General features: G+C 39.6%; 1 long non-coding RNA gene across 1 annotated transcript in view; it reads right to left on the reverse strand.

The window, feature by feature from the left end:
* Nucleotides 1-4,340: 4,340 nt before the first annotated feature.
* The window catches only part of LOC138013141 (uncharacterized), a 20,192-nt gene continuing 19,532 nt past the window's right edge, over nt 4,341-5,000 (reverse strand). The window contains exon 3 of the long non-coding RNA XR_011125180.1: nt 4,341-4,692. This is a non-coding gene — a long non-coding RNA (uncharacterized lncRNA). The remainder of the gene's footprint in view (nt 4,693-5,000) is intronic.

Raw genomic sequence — 5,000 nt, forward strand, 5'->3', positions numbered from 1 at the left:
TCCACTACCCTCCCCACCCCCCTTGTATTTAGATGAGGCTATGTAAACACCAAAATAGTATACTTTTGCGTAAATAACATTTTTTGAGCATGAGCGGTTAGATTAATTAGGGAATGGACTGATTTGAACACCAATTGTATGTTGAATATATTAAGATTAAAAATAAAGCTGATTCCTTCATTGATTCAAGGCTGAAAACGCGTTTAAAAGCGTTTGATTAACATTCAACATGGAATACTGTTACTTCTTTTGCAAAATATATATTTGAAAAAAATATATACATAAAAAAATATAGCCGTGCAAAATTTAGGATAGGAATTAACAGCTTAAAACCGTTATTTTATCAATGTTATCATGTTTCATGGTTGATAAACATTTTGACAGCCATTTACCTCCCTGCTGTTGCGAAGCATTGAACTGTAAGCATAATGGTTTTGATGCCGCGCCAATTGGCATGCAGCAACTCATGTGTGGAATTTCCTTCTAGTTTTCCGTCTAGGGATCACTTTCAGGCGAACCACTTTATAAGTGGTTAACGAATAACTAGAAGTAAATCTCATTTACTGTCACTTATTCCCACCGAAACACATGTTATCGATAACAATATTTTTACTGAATGCCACTGTCGGCCTCTTGTTCGACAAGGCCAGAGATCAGGTAGTGGTAAAGTTGAGAGATGGTGATGAGGTTGATCAGAAAATTCGAAAGATAATCGCGCGAGGAATTGAAGACGTCGAGTCAAAACTGGATGCGTTATCAAGAAAAGGTCTTCTGACAGCGATAGATGCACTCGAAACAGGCATTAGGTATCTGTACAAAGCAGTAGATACTGATGCAGCAACACGGTCAAGACAGAGAGCAGACGAAGAGCAGTTAAGGGACGCAGTGAGCCTGTCGACGTCAACCCCCTCCTGTCAACTCAATCGTTCTCGCTGCTGCAATGAGAAATATGAAGCTGTGGGGGTCTATAGGAGAGGCCAAGAGAGCTCTAGCAAAAGTTTTAAAATGGTTCATGAAAAGGCAACCGGCACCTTTAACAATAAATCTCTCAGTACGCTTGACCGCATTATTGCTATTCGGTGTCGAGTGATCGTGGCAATGTTAGAGTCAGCTGTAGAAATCCTGGGGGACGAGAGCGAGTTGTCATCTTTATCAGTGAAGAGTGCCCTGAAAGGTGCATTACCAGAGTGCGAAAAATGTCTTTGGCAGCTCCACTCTCTGCCAGATGTTAAGAACAACTTTAAAGTGGCGCTGAAGAAAGGTCCACCAAATATAAAGGGTCGATTTGAAAAAAAAAGTACGTAGAGAGATTATTTCTGCTGTTTGGAAGGTGAATCGCGCAATTAACGATGGCCTGCGAGAAATTGGCGCGGGAAATATAGATTTGCGCCACCGTGCTTATTTTGAGTTACAGCTAATCGACCATCTTTACTGATTGCAAATGGAGACATTGTATGAAGGTTAATTCTCCTATTAAACACGCCATCATTAGTATATAATTCCACGGCGAGTTTACATGTAAACCAATGAACTACAGCGAAAAAGATAAATTCACCCGATGGACGAAGAGCCAGTCTGCAAGGCTCCTTTCCCTCGAGCTCCCTGCAAACTGTAAACTGATGCTCCTTTCTACCATCCTCGTTGAATATGTTGCAGAACTTTTGACGAGAGTCCAGCACAAAGATCTGTCCACCAGGTCCGACAGGGATATCTGATGCATCCTGCAATATCCCGGTTCCAACGGCAATCTCATATCTTCCATTATTAAAGATCGTAAACATCGACCACAGGGGGCATTCCTTCGTTTATTGACACCAGCACTTTGCCATTGCCGACTCTCAGTTTGCTATGCAATTCTGCTGCCCTCCTGCAGACGAAAGTTGATGAGGAGATCAGCTCTTTTGAAAACTTAAACTTCCGATCTAATCCCATCAAGTACAACCAGAACGTAGGTATTTTTGTTCTCATCAGTAGCTACAGCAAGCAGCCTTCTACTAGTGTCATCAGTTAGAACATATGGATAAAACTTGTAAATAAATTTCCCAGTGTTGTCAAAAACCTTGACAGTTTCGTAATCGTCTGCTATAGTAAATTCTCCATCTTCGTTTGTTGCAATCGATATGGAATTCATTAGCTTGTGATGATCTTCAAGTTTTTGTAGAACTTCCGCAACGCGCTCGTCGAGCAGTGGATCGATTTTCTCATCTTCGATGTCAATAGTAGGATAGTAGCAAATATGTGATTGTTCTCTAAATCAGGATTTAGGTCACTCTTTAATTCCAAACTTTTTCAAAGAACAAGTAAGATTTTTTTACAGTTTTTAGTACGGTGCTTAACTAGTTAGCGCTCAGGCTTTGTAATCAAAAAAAAAAACGCCAACCGCTATTCGTAAAATAATGTTCTGCTAGCACGGCGTTTGAAACAATTTAGATCTATTCGGCAGTCCGGCAGGTTGATTAATTAACTCAATTTGTACGATTCGTCACTGAGCAAGGAAGACTACAAATACTGTGCAATGGTCTTCACGAACGGCTTGGAAACAAAAATTTTGGTAGATTTTTTGAAATTTCTTGAAGGAGCATGATTTTTGCCCTTTTTTCATGTCCAGAGAAATTAAAAACCTCATTTCGTGCCAAAATCCCCAGAGTGTTGCCTTAAGGGTATGAAATCATGCCCTTGTTATCGCTATTTTTTAACGATCATAGAAAATGATAGGCGTTTTCTTTGAAGATGGGCATTTCTATGAAAATGTCCGCTGTGGAAGCCATATTCTTTTACGATAGGCATCTTCCGAGATGCTTAATGCCTGTCTCACCCAAAAAGCTGATAACTCATTTCCTGCGCGCGTAAGCTCTGGAAAAACGCTGGGGCGGAATGTTGCTTGTTTTTTCATGCCCTGGTCGCTGCTTAAAATTGGTATGATAAATTATCCCGCGACCTAGGGAGAACTGGTATCCCGGGATCGAGGAAAGAACGTTTTCATGCCTGCCATGAAAAACGTGGTGCTCATGCCCGGCATGAAAGTTCATTTCTACATGCCCAGCATGCCTAATATGAAAGCTAGCCATTTTACATGCCCAACATGAAAACTCAATCTTACATGCCCGGCATGAAAAAGTCGGGCTACGTGAGACGCATGAAGACCTCAAGTTTCCATGGGTGCGGCGTGAGGTAGTGGTAACCAGGTTGTACATATCCAGCATGGGGAAGTGGGCGGGGGAGAGATTCCAGCAAGACACACATTTTTGATAGTAATAAAATAAATCAATTATCAAGAAATTGTGCAAGATAACTGAAAAGTTATGGTATGCTAAGAAAAATAATGCTCTCGCACTGCACATTTTGTTATAAACCTTTATTGTTATATTTCTGTGTAAAAATTGAATGTGTCGCCCTTAGTAAGTAGAAGTCTATTAACAGAAGAATAAACGTGGAAGTACGTGTTAAGACTACTTGCCTTATCAATCCTGATTTTATTTGATAGAAAAGCACCAAAGAAAAGAACAAATTAAGTCTGTATTTTGAACATTCCTCCTAGTCTAGAAACACGTGTATGCCAGTTATTCTTGTCAGAAACATGTAGAAGAAAACTAACTTCACCCTCAAGCTTGTTAAAATCACGTTTCCTAATTTTTAAAAGCCCATTATATCAACTGCTCAGTTTTCCTGCTCTGTGATGTCTCTATGAAGTTGATCTGTAACTCACGATGGGTACAATGGGCTCCAATCAACAAGGAACTCTTTTCCCCGGAAAATTTAGAAGTAAATCTTTGTCAGTTCATGCGAGTGTGTTATTTCCTGGAAGCGTAGTATGTATACGTATAGGAGCCAAAGAAGGAGCTTCTCGTAATCCCGCGGGTCACTTTTTAGAAGGGGACTGGGGTTGAGCTTGGATCTCATGCCCGACATGTCAGATTGTCATGCCGGGCATGTGCTTCAAATCGGTATGAGGAATTTCATGCCCAGCTTGAAAAAAAGGGACAGAACATCATGCCGGGCATGTAAGTTAGCGTTGAGGTATTGTGGTTTGGTTTGACCCAATTAGGAGTGTCCTGTTGATGATTCAAGAACCCCAAAAAGTATATTTTATTTACTGCAATAGATACAAAGACGTCGTGTATCAAATGATGTTGGGGTAGCCCTCTCTCTGCTAGTTCGAGTGTCCGACGAGCTAGGAGCTCCACGGTAATTACAAAAAGAAAAGTTGAAAGAAATTGATCTTAGCCAATCTTCTTTCAGCCTTCCCGTCGATTATTGCACACCGATAATATATGTTTAACATCGATCCCTCAAAAAAGGACTCATAGTCTCATGCAAGCTTTCTTAAATTTATTCGATTATCCATTATTTGAGGACAAACTGTTTTGAATTCCAATATTGGTGCGTCTTGGAAAACAATGGTTCTGAATAGTATTATTTTTTACGAACGATTTTTTTTTATAATTTGTAATCAGTTTCATTATAAACATGATTTCCTTCTTTCAAATTTATTTTCTGAGTGAGTAGAGTACCCACTCATTAAATCACTTGATGTGCTTTGATCATCCTGTCACGTTATTCTGTAGTTGTTCTTGGATAAGAGTGAACAATTTCAGCTTCAATTTCATCTCCTTGAAAGTCAAGAAACATTCAAGTTGTACTCTTACATCTCCGGATTCACAAATCACTTTTACACCGACTTCAACAAGCCTCCTGTTTTTAAAAAAGAAACGAAGTGAAAACAAGTAATTTATTAGTGTACATTTTGTTCGCGTGCTTTAAAAGCAATATCAGACCTGTGACCCGTTCAGTGCTCTGGGTACGAGTTAATATAACGTTGAGCACGACTTTTGGTGAGGCAAGAATATTTAGTTTGTTGTAACTCGGCCTCTATTAACCGCATAATGTATACTTCACATATACTTTATACAAGCGTTTTATTCCGTAAACAGCTGTAAGTTCTAACTTTGTACATATATTTCAGCGCATATACTTTATACAAGCCATTTTGCTTTGGAGAG

This window comes from Montipora foliosa, chromosome 8 (assembly GCF_036669935.1).
Source record: "Montipora foliosa isolate CH-2021 chromosome 8, ASM3666993v2, whole genome shotgun sequence".
NCBI lineage: Eukaryota > Metazoa > Cnidaria > Anthozoa > Scleractinia > Acroporidae > Montipora > Montipora foliosa.